Source organism: Dipodomys merriami, unplaced genomic scaffold (genome assembly GCF_024711535.1).
Source record: "Dipodomys merriami isolate MVZ:Mamm:240054 unplaced genomic scaffold, mDipMer1.0.p SCAF_186, whole genome shotgun sequence".
Lineage (NCBI taxonomy): Eukaryota > Metazoa > Chordata > Mammalia > Rodentia > Heteromyidae > Dipodomys > Dipodomys merriami.
In genome coordinates this window covers 636045-652501 of record NW_027203226.1, presented here as the reverse complement: position 1 = coordinate 652501, position 16457 = coordinate 636045, and the positions used below count along the sequence as shown (strand labels likewise).

The 16457-nt window shown below is 33.0% G+C and overlaps 1 pseudogene; it reads right to left on the bottom strand.

Moving 5' to 3' along the window:
* Positions 1-14570: 14570 nt before the first annotated feature.
* On the bottom strand, positions 14571-14667 carry LOC138830225 (U6 spliceosomal RNA; annotated as a pseudogene).
* Positions 14668-16457: the final 1790 nt, after the last annotated feature.

The window sequence follows — 16457 nt, the reverse complement described above, 5'->3', positions numbered from 1 at the left end:
TACTTTGTCCATGTTAAGCAATAGGGTAATACTCAACCCTATGCCCACATTAAAGGATGTAGAATTTAAAGCATTTTGAGACAGTGATATTAGAATTGAAAGGCTCCTTAGGGACATTTTCATGGAGTTCATTAGTTTACCCAGGAGAAATATAAATATCCACAAAATTTGGAGTTAATTAGTAAGTATCCAAATTAACATTAGATCCTAGATGTTGTGTTAATACAAGTCACGATTGTCTTATTGTTAAATCAGAATCCTTCACTACTTGACAATGTGTATGAGAAAGTGAAAGAAAAGCATTAAAGCAAAAGGTCTTATCTTGTTAGGCATTTAATCCTCGTGGTGAGAGTAATGTCTGAATTTTTCCATTCAATAAAAGCTTGACGTTTATAAGAACATTTTCCTACATATAAGAACTTGTGTCAGGTTGGTTGACAGTGTTATTTCAGCATGGAGATATACCTAACAAGATTTAGATTTCAATAGTGTATATGGCAGTAATGATGTGTCAATTGCTATTGAGGCATTTTCTATTCTAAAGAGGAATCAATTCCAGGAGTCTTCAGTCACATCATTAAAGTTGTATGTTCAACCTAATACTTGGTGTTACTTGTCCTACATTTATAATGAGTAGGCTGATAAGATATCCAAACATATCTAAATATATTTCAATAAAATCCCAAAATGATATGCATAGATGGGTCACTAATTGGAACTGTAGGACAAATTAGGCTTTTTGTGCTGTAGTTCAATCTATAATCTCCTAGCTAAATAAAGTTTTCAAAAATATTCATAGAATACCACTAAGAAAAGTTCATGACAGTTATATCTGTATAATATTTCTAAGGTCAGGATTAAAGCATTTGTTCCCAACATTTAGAATCAACAGGGTCTGTTGAATTAATTGATCCAGAATTTTGTCCACACATTCACATCTCAACATTTTATCAATATAACTTTCACCAAAACACTGTTCTTATTGAACTTGTCTATGTCCTTTTACTTTTCAAATCCAAATAGTAGGTTTTCTTCAATATCTTCCTGAAAATTCTTTTCTTCCTTTTCTTCTGTAAATCTGTGTTTATTCCTTTTTTGTTTCCTTATTTATCACTTTCCTCCAATCTTGTCCACTCTGGTACTCACATTCTTCACACTTTCGTCAGAACATTCCTTTTTCTCTTCCCTTTAATAATGTCCCTGATTTTATTATTTTTCATATTCATGGTTATGAATATTTTGATGATGTCCAAACAGACCTAAATTTGCATCTGTTTAACATAAATCTTAGAACTATCAGAGAGTTTTTTCCTCTAAATCCATCTTTATCACCAAGATAAATCCACCTAAATCCATCCTTATCACCAAGAATGTAAGTAACACAGTTAGGAGACAGAGATGTGGAAAAACTTTAGATTTCCTCTTACCCTACCTCCATCCATTAGATAAGATGAATGATCAAGATTTTCTCAGTTTCTGTCACTAATGTAATTTCTATGTACTTCTTTTTATGACCCTGACACACCAGCCTATTGCAAATACTCATCACCAGTCACTCAGTCCTAAACCAACTGTTTACTAAGTATGCATTTCTCCCCAGTCTTTTCATATTGGTCCTCTCCATCACCCAATGAGTCTCCTTGTAAGCACACAGAGTGAAGAACTCAGACAAAAATTCTAGTACCATTAATTACTCACAACATTGAATGTTGGTCTTACATTTAATGGATGTAACCTGCCAGAAATATTGAAGAATATATTTGTTGACTTCTAGCTTTTCATATTGGTCCTCTCCATCACCCAATGAGTCTCCTTGTAAGCACACAGAGTGAATAACTCAGACAAAAACTCTAGTACCATTAATTACTCACAACATTGAATGTTGGTCTTACATTTAATGGATGTAATCTGCCAGAAATATTGAAGAATATATTTGTTGACTTCTAGAGCAAGGAAAAAGAAAGTAAACAGTCAATACATTTTCTACCTTAGCTTACAAATAAGGAAAGTGTCAAATTCAGTTTGTTGGTATAGAGTCAGAAATAGTTTCATGCAGAAATAAAAATAAATTTTCACTCCTGGCTCTGCAGCTTTTGTCCTTTTATGGTAACTGCAGATATGTAAGTAGTATTATGTAAATTGTGTCATGTATTTACAGCTGTAATGAAGAACATACTCTTAATATATCATTTGAAAACATTGGTTATTGAATGGTATCTATATGAGAATGTTATTTGAACTAATCACACTAAGTTAAAACCTACATCTTAGTCCATCAAAATGTGGAAATAAACGATTTTATTTGTAAGAAAATAATACCACCAAGAACAGTGAGTGTATATACATTAGAAAGACTGCTGGAATAACATTAGGGTTTTTACTGTCTGTACCTGTTTGTGTGATTGTAATTCTTGATATTCAAACTCTCCTTTTGTTATTCTGTTTTGTTTTGTTTGGTTTGGTTTGGTTCGTCATGGGGCCTGGACTCTTGGCCTGGCACTGTCCCTCAGCTCTTCGCTCAATGCACTCTACCAATTGAGCAACAGTGCCACTTCCCGCTTTTTCTGCTTATGTGGTGCTGAGGAATCAAACCCAGAGACTCATGTAGACAAGGGCAGCACTCTGCCACTGAGCCACCTTCCCAGCCCTCCTCCTCTTATTCTTATTGTATGTAATCCAACGCTGTTTATAACTATGCATTCAATGTGGGAAATCCAGCTTCAAAGATATCTACGTTTTTTTTTTCCTTTTCAATCACAACATCGTCATTATCAGGCTACACTGTGGTCATCATCCTCCCCATCAAAATTATTATTAGCAACATAAGTGCTAATTATTGAACATTGGATATGCGTCTATGATTTTATTATTTGTCTTTTGATTAATAATTTTAATGTTACCACTGTGCATGAATTCATATTGAAATTTTGAACAAATAAACAAAAAACCTAAAGCATATCAGGTAGTTTGACTATGTGCTTATAACAAATTATGGAATAGATTTTTTGAAGCATTGCAATTTCCTAATCAGTATGAATTAACTTCCTCTCTTCCCCTAACTACAATCAAATATTTAAGAGTTTAGGCAGAACCTTTTCAAGTAATATACTGTAAATGTTACTATAATATCATGTGTATATCTAAAATTCCCTTGAAAGTAATAAACTCTACTTTCTATTGAAATATTAGTTATTTTATTCTAGGAAACTTTTAGAAAAATAGACTGTATATCTTTGAAATGAAAAAGGTCAAAAATAGTAGCATAAAATTTTTAGAGCGAGTCTGTCTTCTCTCTCTCTATATATATATCTGTCTTCTCTCTATATATATAAATGTTATGTGTAGAATAGTATATTTTTAGAGAATATTTGTCCTCAGAAATATATACATATATCTAAATTTATGTGTAGAATGATATACATTATAGTGAAACAAGTATCTTAAAATATAATTAAAATTTAAAAAAACTTCATGAAAGCAAGTGCCGGTAACTCACCCTTATAATAACAGCTAGTCTGGGTGCTGAGATCTTAGAATTGTTTCCGAAACTAGCCCAGACAGAAAAGTACTTGTTAGATTCTTATCTCCAATTAACCACTAAAAACAACACCCACAACAAAAAATATAGCACATTAATTTCACAAAAGCATCTTTTAACTGCTGTGAACATTTCTTAGAAACATGAATACATACCCCTGGAAAATATTAAGTAAAAAAGTATAGAACATTTACGTCCATGTTAAAGACATGATTATTAAGATAGTTTAAGATATTTAGGTAATGATTAGAAGTTAAGAATAATGATAGGACGTCATATATTGGGACTGATTTTTTTATTCTAATTGACAATAGTAATAAAATGACATTTATAATGATTATATAAAATTACTCTTGCTTGGTATTTGAATTATCATAAGTGATAAATATTTTTAAATGATTTCCAAAGCAAAGGAGTATCAATTCTTTTGTAATTTCAAAACAATTAAGAAAATGATTTCAAGGCTGGTTCACTCTAAGTCTATATTTGTTTTCTTGTTCTAGTTTTCCTATGTTAGTAGAAATTAAAATTCCAAAAATGTAATGGATATTGGCATTTAGGAAGATCTTCACAAACACTAATATTGGATTCCCTTCAGTGGAATTATTTTATTTCATTTGTTACTTTCACAAATAAATCAAGATGATTGTGTATTTTGTTATTTTCACTGCTTTTGTTTCTTATCTTGAGAATACGTTTTTCCTAGAAAACTAGAGATAAGCAATTGGATTGACCATGTAACATATGACTTTCATAAAATGCAGATGCATAGATTTGTGTCTTTTGTCATTTGCTAAAAGTTTCTTCCAGAAAAGTTTCTCAATTACTTAGAAGTTTTACCCCTTCCCCTCCACAATTACACCGACATCAAATACAGTGAAAGCAGGGGTTATACTGTGGGGGAGGGACATACAAAGCAACAAAGAAATAATCATAAATGTGTTAGAAACAATCGCACGAAAGAAAAGAAAACATTTGAATACCTACCTTAGGGTTCATTTCCCTAACATCACCTTATCTGGCCTTTTCTGCTTGACTCAGACATATACTAGATATTGCAAATAAGGGAAACCATGGGAAAACAATAGGGATACAGGTGGACTCATTTCAACAATGAGATGTAAAAGTCGTTATGTGGAAAAATAAACTTTACAACTTTGGGGGGGAACAGGGAGGATTGGGTGGGGGGCAGGGGGAGGATGGGAAGGGAGAGGAAGGGGAAACAAAGGGGGAGGCTACAATGCTTGATAAGAAATGTACTTATTATCTTGCCCAGGTAATTGTAACCCATCTGTACAGTATTTTCACAATAAAAAATAATAAAAAAAAATTACTTAGAATTGATGCATAATTCCTAGGTATTCCAGTTATCACATATACTTTTGGATTGAGTTATCTCTGTATAAATCCAAACGGCCAAAATACCCTCAAAATAAACAGAAATCACATCTTTGTTTTAAATGCAGTAGTTTACAAAGAGTTTTTAGCCAACACCAAAACATCTTTTTAGCTATTCTGCATTTTGTGTGAAGAAGTTTTAACAATAGTTTTTTTTTCCTGACATGCAATTCACTTACAATATATTATCTCCTTTTATTGTATACATTTTAGTGCTTTGGAAGTGAATTGTGCCTTCATAGGTTTTCAAAGACCGATTTTCACAAACTTGCATTCCTTCAAATAGAAATGCTGTAAATTTTAGAACAGACATTAAAAATAGATATAAAATTCAGTTACAGGAATTTGCCCAGCATACATCCTCTATAGTGTGTCTTTTCAAAATTTGTTTTTTGCGGATCATTTCCAGGGTCTCACACATACTGTTCAAGTTCACTGTCAATTAACTACATTCTCTATCCAAAAAAGTTTTTTTACTTCTGTTTAATACATTCATAGAAGTGTAATGCCTGGATCCTATAAAATTCTCTTTCACCTTTTGAAGACATGAAATCTTATTTGCTAAAATGATTGTAGTATTATACAAATCGATCACTATCAGAAGTATATCAATTTCTCCACAAATGCATTACTATATTTTGTGTCCTCTTTTTATATTATGGACTTATTAGTGAGTTTTTATTATTTCTTAGCCACTAAAAAGGAGCTTATTTCATATGCTCCTCCTATTGACTATTAATTTGCATATGTTATTTAACGAAATATACTATTCAGGAAAAAATTTATATAGAATTAGAAGATATAAAAATACTTAAGTTTCAGGGGCTGGGAAGGTGGCTCAGTGGTAGAGTGATGCCTTGCATGCCTGAGGCCCTGGGTTCGATTCCTTTGCATCACATAAGCAAAAAAAAAGCCGGAAGTTGCTCTGTGGCTCAAGTGGTAGAGCGCTAGCCTTGAGCTGAAGAGCTGAAGGACAGGGCCCAGGCCCAGAGTTCAGGGCCCACAACCGGACCCCTCCCAAAAAACACTTAAGTTTCAGAATCATTGTAGCATTAACATTGTAGCATTAACAAATATATGCCCTCTATCTGTTGGATATGGTTTCGTTTCTGTTATAGTGTCCTTTGAATTATGAAAGGTTATCACTTGATATAATCCAGTTCTTGCTTCTCTTTAGCTACTAATGCTTTCCATGTCAAATTTTTAGAAACTTTTACTAATCCGATGTAATGAATATTTACATTTATGTTTTACAAGTTTTTACATCTCACATTTAGTTTGATAATCATTCTTTATAAGGTTTTAGGTAGGCCAGTTGCCAGTGGCTCACGCCTGTAATCCTAGCTACTGAGGAGGCTGAGATCTGAGTATGGTGGTTTAAAGCTATCTTGGGCAGGAAAGTCCATGAGACTCTTATCTCCAATAAACCACTAGAAAACTGGCAGTTTTGTTGTTGCTCAAGCTGTAGAGTGCTCACCTTGAGCTGAAGAGCACATGGACAACTCCCAAGCCCAGAGTTCAAACCCCATTACCGACATACATACACACAAACAAAGGATTGAGGTAATATTCTAAGATCATCCTTTAAATCTAGAGAGGCAATAGTGCCAATACAACCATTTAAGATTCTGTTTTTATTTCATAAAGTCTCATAGCATCCTTTTCATGATCTGTGGAACATAAAACTAAGAATTTATTTTTGAAAAATCTGTTACCTTCTTCTATGCGTCTGTTCTTATAATAGAACTAGGTTATCTTCACTAAACATGGTAATACGATTCAAAGCTTGTATGAAGGTTCAAGCTACACCATTTTACAAGATTGTTATGAATTCCTTGAATTTACATACGGTATTATTGAGCAGGTGGACCAATATTCTCCAGAGATATCTGGATGTTTGATAGTCACTCATACTTCGCACATTGTGGAAACACAAACCCCTGATATTATATATAGATAAATGTCTTTAGAGATTGCTCAAAGCAACTAAAATTAATTTAGGAATGAGTTAAGCTTTAGATAACATTATAGCATAATAAAGCTAAATGATAACGACTTGAGCTGTACTGCAGAAGAGAGATAGATGGGGAAGAATGGTGGATCACATAGGAGCTGTATGTCATTGGTATTGTTTCAAAAAACAGAAAGACTTCAGAGAAGAGAAGGAGAAAACTAAAGTGTTCTGAATCAAGTTTCTTTTTAATCCACCTGATAGTTTGGACTGAAAGTCAGATAACATGGAAAAAATAAAATAGAAAACAAAGCATTTTATAGAGCTGTTACAATGTAAAAAAGTTGTAATAGGAATATAATTCATTTCCAAAGAAATAAGAGAAAGAATAAAACTAACAGTTGCTAATGTGGATAGAAGATGGATCACATTTTATCATATATAATTTTGAAAAGCATACTAGGAATGAAAATTTTAAAAAGTCATAACTTAAAACAAAAATTGTATTATAACTAGACAGTATAGTTCAGTGATAAAACTTTGGCCTAACATATGTGAAGCAATTGTGTGATCTCCCAAGCATTACAAAGTACACACAAAGCACACACACACAAAACCCACATAAACACACACACACACATAGCACATACACACATTTGGAATACTGTTATTATCATATTAAACAGAGGAAATTATCACAAACAGTAAAAGTATTTTAATATATGAATTCATAATATTGCTCATACTATTTAAAAGTTTACTAGAAATAAAACAGTCACAAGATACTTGGATTCTTATAGATTAAGTAAATTGAAAATTAAGAAATAAAAGACATGAGAAATTTGCAAACAAGTTTTAAATAATAAACATTTTGAACCATGTATACTTTTATTTTGATAAAAGATTGATGTTACTGGTGTTTTAACTCAAGATTTAGTATATGATAACCAGGTGCTCTATATCTTGCTAGGCATGGCTATATCTCTAATCATTTCACTCTGGAAATTTTATGATAAGGTCTCATATTTTCCCAGTCTCTCCCGAATTGCAAACCCTATTTACACTTCCCACCATAGTTAGAAAATGGAAACTACAAATCACTATGCCCAGCTCAGTTTTTTTTAATTCAAGTATAAATATTTCCAAAAAGTGACCATGTAATGCAGCCTTTTTTATTAAGAATGTGCTTCTTGAAAATACAGTATTCATTACCTGAACAAATATGTTTAGAACTTTAAGAAATTAAATTTATTTAAATTCATCAACCATATAAAATTTAAGAAAATAATTTTTAAATATTCACATGTTAACTATTTTGAAAGCAAAAAATATATCTCTGAATAATTTACATGTGTTAAAATTATGCAAAACTAAATTAACTAATCTTACAACTCTGAAAAATGAATTACCCCAAAGAAACAAAAGAAAATAATTAAGTTCAAAATTTAGAAAATAAAATGAAGTGTACTCTTTAGTTGACTTAAATAACTGTAAGCCCTCTGTATATCAATTTAATAATAAAAAATGCATGAAGAAAGAAAAGTACCCATTGGTCAATATCGACAGGAAAAGCATCAGTAGTTTTTTTTTTGAGTGTGCAAAAAAATCAATAGAAGCGATAAATATGTTCCTTCCATAATAAATGTACTCATTACTTTATTTAGGTAGCTGTATCCCCTCTGTAAATTACCTTTACAATAAAATTAAATTGAAATTAAAAATAAGCTAAATAATATAACAATTAAGAATTCATAGAGAGCTAGGAAGGTGGCTCAGTGGTAGAACTCTTGCTTTGCATGTTTGAGGCCCTGGGTTGAATTCCTCAGCATCACATAAACAGAAAAAAAAACTGGAAGTGGCGCTGAGGATCAAGTGGTCGAGTGCTAGCCTTGAACTAGCCTTGAGGAACAGCACCCAGGCCCAGAATTCAGGTCCCATGATCCGACACCCTCCCCCCCCCAAAAAAAAAAAACAGAATTACTAGAAACCATTGGTTTAAAACTTTTTAAAAAACTGCCCTAAGTACCCAAGTAATAAAATTTGATGATACTATTTAAATACTTCAACTTCAGCAGGGAAGCCAAAAGTTTAAAAACTGTTACAAAGTAAATTAATAAATCTGAATATATTACTATTAATAATAATCGTAAGATGAATTTATAGTGGTAGTCAAATAGGTAAGAAATGAGGCAATTTGCCATTCATTTGATTTAATATGTGAGAAAGAATTTTCTAGGTTTCTTAAAATATATAATCAGTTTAATGAAGAAACTATTCTGTCACATGATATGATAATTAGATGAAGCTGATATTAGAGCAAAGAGCAGATTGTACTAAGTTTTTGCATGTTAAAGTATATGCTTATTTTGGTTGTGGGAAATTGTGTTCAACTTGGGTATTATTTTTGTAGAGTGGTGTCATATCAGTGGTTAATTTTAGGATAGGGGTTCCCTTTCAAAAGAACATGCATCTGATCTGACTTTTTAGCCTTCCCATTATCAAGGGCATAAGAGTTGCACACCAAATTGTCTTGCTTCCTAACTTGGCTGGCCTGGTTTAGGCAGCCCTTCCAATCTTAACCTGTAGATAGTGCAGGATGGTGGAAATGATCCATTGCACCCAACTATAGATTGAGAAGGAAGTCCACTAAACTTTTGGCCTGGGTTCTGTTCTCAAGCCTCCTCAGTAGTTAAGAGTTCAGACATATATATGACTTAGGCATGTGAACACCTCAGGACAAGAATAAAAAAGCAGTGAAGTATAGAGGACAGGCCAAATTTTAACTAGCTACTTGGGGGCTGAGTAAGATTAGCTAGCTACTCTGGAGGCTGAGATATGAAGACCACTATTCAAAGCCAGTCCAGTCATGAAAATACATGCGATTATCTCCAAAAAACCAGAAGTGGAACAATGGCTCAAGTGGTAAGCCACTATCCTTGGACACAGAAGCTTAGGGATGATGAATGAATAAATGAGCACTTGCACATATGCATGCGTGTATACACGTGCATGTACACACACACACAAACACACACACACACACACACACACACACACAAACACACACATGAGTATTTCAATGCGAAGTTCTTTTTTTACCTTGCTGTACCCTATTTCCCTGTATTAGTTTACAAATTAACAAAATCAGCTAAGCACCTATTTACATAGAACTCATCATGTTTCTCTAAAGTAAACTCTCTTTTTAGAAGCATGCTTTTATTTGACCCATATGTAAACTATTCAGGAGTTTGATTCTTCTCCCTCAATTCTGTAGAATTAGATGATTGTTTAGCTTCCCCCTAGCAATATAATTTTGTGAAATCTTGCATCACGCAACGTATTTCTTTCAATAGAACGCAAGCCTCTGTCAAACAATTAATAATAGGTTTTTCTTCTCTTTGCTTGCATCTGTAGTTTTATTATCTTCATAGATTTTATGGTGATCTGTCTGTGCATGGCAAAGACTGCTGTGAAAATAAAAAAACCCGTCACAGCACTTATCATTTATGTACCATCCATAGATATGAAGATGTTTAAATATTACTGAAATTGCTTTGTAATAAATCATGTTCACCTTGACTATCATGAAAAAGAAGAATTGGTTTCTCAGCATTTTAGGTAAGAACTTGATTGAAAGAAACAAAAGGACAAGTGAGGAACAACTCAACACATACATTCAAATGAAACAACACAACCCAAGAAAACAAATTAATTCAGTAGTCAAGAACCTGCAGGAAATGCAAAGACTTAAAAAAAACATCAGCTATCACAAACTTATGAAAATCCTGACTACATGGGAATCTACTCTTGAGAGGATAGAGGATAAAGCCCAGACTGGACAAAAAATCAGTACACAATGCCATGCACCTGTTATTCTAAATTCCAGGAAGAATAACATAACATGGACTGAGCCCAAGGTCATACACAAGGATCTGAAAAATAATCAGGATAATTTAGCGCTGGAGACATGACAAAGTGGTAAGAGCACCCATTTAGGGGGCACAAGACACTCAATTCAAACTCTAATATTTGGGTATTAAAGTAAAAAACTATTATTTTAAATAACTGGAATAATTGTAAGATTTGAATATTTGAGTGGAAAAATGCATGAGAGAGATAGAATGAACCCACGTTCCAATGCTTTCACCTTAAGTGAAAATATTTTATGGTACTTCAGACAAAACAGAGTTACCTTGCAAATGAGCATGGTTGTGCATTTGGGTGATGGAAATACTTTAATTACATAGGTGTAAATTAAATAGATTTTATTTGGGTAGATTGTACTTCCTAAACTAAGAACCTGGATGATAACCCTGAGATTTTTCTCTCAAGGCTACCACTCTACTATTTGAACCACAGTTCCAATTCTGATTTTCTGTTGATTGTTTGGTGATAAGAGGCTCCTGGACATTCTTGCCCAGGATGGCTTCAAACTATGATTGTCAGATCTCAGCCTCCCGAGTAACCAGGATGCCAGGCATGAGCCGTCGATAGTTTTAATAATTTAGTAAATTGTACAGTTACTGAAATTATACATTATCATATAACCTGCATAATATATGTGTGTATGTATATATCAATGCATACGGATAGAAATATTTAGCATATTTTTGTATCTACAGTACATTTATGAAATCATCCATTATAAAATAAAATGGAAAAAAAGTTAATAAGGAGCAAAACAAAGGAAATTATCACATGTTTCTTGTTGTTGAATGGAATAAGAATTCAAGAATCAGGTTGGGAAAATCATCTCTACGTTAACAAAATGGATAAGAGCTATTAATTCCAATCCATCTATTTGCCCATGTTGTGCAACCTCACACATGAGTGTCAAAATCAAACCACACTTTTTGCCTTTGCTTTTAACTCACCTGATATAATTTACGGGTTAGATGAAGTAATCAAATAAAGATTAAAATAATATTATGTGAGGCTATGAATTAGAGCTGAACATGATTTTAAATATGATAATAGCTAATTAAGTTGCATATTTCTTACGTTTACTCTGTCATGTCCCTCATTCCCACATTAGGAAAGTACATAGAAGGTTCTCACTAAATTATATGTACAATTATGAAAAAAATGTTTTGAAAGAATATGGGCACAGTGGTGTTTTAGCTTATTGAGACCTGTAGGGGTAAGTGTAGGGGTAAGTGTGTTTTTGAGGACTTGCAATACATTGTGATGAAGATGAAGGGAAGGATGTTCTTATTATGGAAAACTGGATAGAGTATTGCTCCCACAAAGGAAGTGATGAATTATTCCAAAACGTAACAGTAAAATCACTTTCACAATCATGTTCACTGCTGCACTATTCACTGTAGCCACGTTACGGAAACAGCCCAGATGCCCTTTGGCAGAGTGATGATTAGAGAAAGAGTGGCACATATACACAATTGGATTGAACCCATCCATTTTGAAGACTGTTACATTATTTGCAACGAAATGGATAGATCTAAAAATATATTAATGGAACTAAGTCAGAGCCATATTTGGAAGCTAGAAATTTATACAAGTTTACACAAAAATATTAACCAAAGCATGCTATTTGCAGAGGAGTATTTCAAAGGTGTAATTTCTTATAAAATTGAACTTTACTCAAACAAAATGAATACCAGGAAACTATCACTTGGAATATGTGAGTGGAAGTCAAAAGGAAAGAATAAAGAGAGTTATGGAGGAGGAGCCTGAAGGTATAATATTCAATACAGATAGTATGAAACTAGAAAAAATTAAAGTGGGGTGAGGTTTCGAAGGGTGTGGAAAAGTTATATAAAGATCCATTTTACTTTAAAAAACTGATATGTTGAATGAAAATTCCCTTGTACAAGTATTTAAGATAATAAGAATATAATTTAAAACAATGGAGACATCTGATCTTAAATTCTATTTCCATCTCTTTTAAAAACTAAATTTATTTGCTCTATAATTTGATGAGAGGGATGGATTTTGTGGCTAGCTAAATCATTGCACATCTGTCTCTCTCTTCCTCTCTCCCTTTCATGGTTCTTATAAGTAATATGATTGCTCCATAATTATCATAATTTATTTTGCTTTTATATTTTTGGTTGCATCATTTCACTTTCTGCTCTGCCATATCCCAATTCATTTACATAGAAGACATTATTTCCTGTTTTCTCATTTTTAGAATAAGCTGCACAAGAAGACAACACTGGTCCTCATTTTCAGTCTGTACCTTTAAATACGGAGGAAAATCTTTCCTCTGCTCTCTACCAATTCCCTACTCTCCAGTTAGAATAATTTAGAATAGTAAAAATGAAAAAAGAGAAAAGAAATAATAGTGAAAAAACAGATGCAGCAAATTCACCAGATTTTTCTGACCATTTCATCCAATGTGAACTATTGGGGAAATACATGGACAGCTCATTCTCACTGGCACTCAAAGTCTCTGGTTAGGCAATTCTGATGAAGTTGAGGAACAAGATGAAAAAGTGAGAAATGGTATCAATTGCAAAAAAAATGAAATAGTATCCAAGCAAATTTCTTATTTGTTCTGCTGAAAATAATCGCCTTACTACAGTGCAGAGACTACTTTCCAAAAAGGTCACTCATGTGATTACTAGGGATGACGATGAGTATACCCCTCTTCATCGAGAAGCCTACAGTGGACACTTAGATATTGTCCATGAGTTGGAGGCTCAAGGCAGATATTCATGCAATAACTGCGAATGGCTGGACATCCCTGCACAGTACTTATATATGGAATAATAACAGAGTGGCTTCTTTATTTCATCATGATGCAGATACCAATGGCCAAGTTAAAGGCCTCTTGACCCCCATGCATCTTGCTGCTGGGAATAGATTTAGCAATGATACGCTGGATCTCCTTCTATTGAACCATTATATCAAGCCAGGTCTGAAGCACAACTTGGAAGAAACTGAATTTGATATTGCCAAAAGGATAAGTGTGTATCACTACCTCTTTGAAGTTGTGGAAAGCTGTACAAATTGTTCTCCTAAGTCCTAATGGATCAGTTAAGTTTCTTTAATTTCAAAATTGCCAGTCCATCCTATGTGACCATAGAAAATATTTTCACAATACAAAGCAACAGCAATACCTTACTTTAAAAATTCATGTATTCCATGGTATTCTTCCAAGTGAATTGCCTGACTTTGATGTCAAAATATATTTGAGTTGTTTGTATACATCTATAATGATTTCTATAGAGTTTGTGATTTTTTAAATCAGAAAAAATGTTAATTTATCTGTTGAAATGAGTAGTACAAAAACTAAAGATATTTCTGGTGCTTGTCTGAAAAAGTATATTTTAAAATATTTAGTATTCTGTTTGTATAATGTCCATAATCTATTTCATTCGCTCCTAGATATAGTACTTTGAATTCGACATTGTTTTATAATACATACGTTCATTAATAAATGTGTCCTTTCAGATTGCATTCCATATAGAAACATTTTAAGATTCTTTTAATTCCTAGGTCCTTATAAAATTTTATTTCTTTGGGATAAAATGACAATGTTATTTATTTCAAAAGTTTTATAAAGGTTATGCTATGTAAAGGCCTTTCTAAAACAGTGAAGATTGAATACACTGATGTCAAACTAACTTTTATTTCTATGAATTACATATATTATTACACTTGTATATTTGTAATCAACTTTTGAATAACTGTTTTTTCATTTCTTGCATCTGAAGAATGAAAAATATGGAATACTTCACAAATTTTCATATCATCCTTGTGCAAGAGGCATGTAAATCTCTGTATTGTAATTCGGGTAGACCTGCTGCTGAAGCATGTAGTATCCTATAAACTTAAGTAATCAATGATGCAATCTTAAGACAGGTATATATCCTTGGTTGCCTATTTGTAACAAGGAAACCTTATTGTTCCCAAAATTGCTATTCATCTTATTTCTGTAAAATTCTGTGTATGGTGGAAAAAACTTATGTTGTTTGTTCGATTGCTCACATTTGCAAGTTTTTGTAAATGACTATTTTAAGTCTTTTTCATTTGAAATTTGATCATACTTTGAAGCCGTTATAGATAGGTGCAAAGGTGATGGATTTTCAAGTACTTATTTATTAACTGATTTAGCTTTGTGGAGCTAATGGATTCAAAGTAAGCCTTGCTTAAGAGCTACTTCTAAATTTCTGCAGCTTAAAATTTCCCAAATGAGGTCTTGCTGGCAGAAATGTCTCCTTGACCTTTTACCCTTGCTTCATGTAGGAACAGCCCAACCAGAATGTCTTACCCTGACAGCATAGATTGTCTTACTGGAGCAAAACTAATCTTAGTTACAAGGGATTATATAGAGACGAACAGTTCAGACAGAACTGTTCGGACTAGAAGGTATTTTTTCAAAATATAACTGCTTATTACACCCTACCATTTCAAAAGTAGCTAAAGCCAAGAAGGTGAAAAAGTTGTTCATATGCATGATTACCTAATGTCTTGGCCTGACTACCATCCAACCAGGCAGGAAGTTACACCACTGATTTTCTATCACCAAATATATTCCATAGCTCCAGGAGAAGTCCATATGTTTCTCCTCGTTATTAGGCCTTAAATTGGTAGTGTTTTAACCACAGTGTTTCCTCTTGCCTCTAAGCTGTACATCCCCGAATGGTAAAGCTTTAGTTCTAATTCTCCCAAACAATGAGGTAGAGGCAATGGAATAATACTTTAAAACAGTTGCCTTTGATTCCCTAACCACAACGGAACAATGCAAAACATTTTCTTATAGATAATTATATATTTTATATTTATATGTGTTGATTTTATATTTCACACAGTGGATCTTACTGGAATTAATTGATAATTTGACAAATTATTTTATATTATTCCAATAAATAGATTGGAATATAAATAATCAGGATTAGAACATATATTAGAATATAAAAAGTATCAATGCAATGTTTTCAGTATAAACTTGTGATACTTTCTACGTGTTCTTGGTCTTCTGAATTCACATGGTAAAAAAAGCAATGTTGTTTTCCTCTAATCTATAAGGGATTTTACTCTGCTGCTCTGTTTATTGTTTTAACTCGCTGGTCCCAAATTGTTTTTCTCCATATTTCTGAAGCATTCCTACTGATTATACTCAAATTTTGCTAATATGATGTCTAAAAGGTATTATTCTTCTACAGGATCCATGGGTCCTAGGATCCCAGGTCCCAGTTATCTGCATCATCAGATAACTAGGGCAAAAGTTCCTACCTATGCCCATGCAACATGCCAAGAGAAAGTAATTGAAGACCCATCTCAATTTCTCATTTCTTATATTTCAGGGCCCCAATTCCTTGAAATGCAGGAATTAGCAGTGAGCAATTGGGAAATGCAAAGCAACTTAAAATGCAAGATGAAATCACAAAATGTGAAAGTACAGTAATTCAAACTTTCAATTTTCAGATGACCATGCCATATGAGTGGAAAAGACCACAAATGTCACAAGATTATTTGTAATACCCTTCTCCTAATGATTAATGAATGATTTCAGTCCAGTATCAGCAGGCTAAAAAATAGTTCCTGAACGATAGATCCATAATTGGTCTACCAATGCTAGGAATACTTGACATAGAGGTCAAA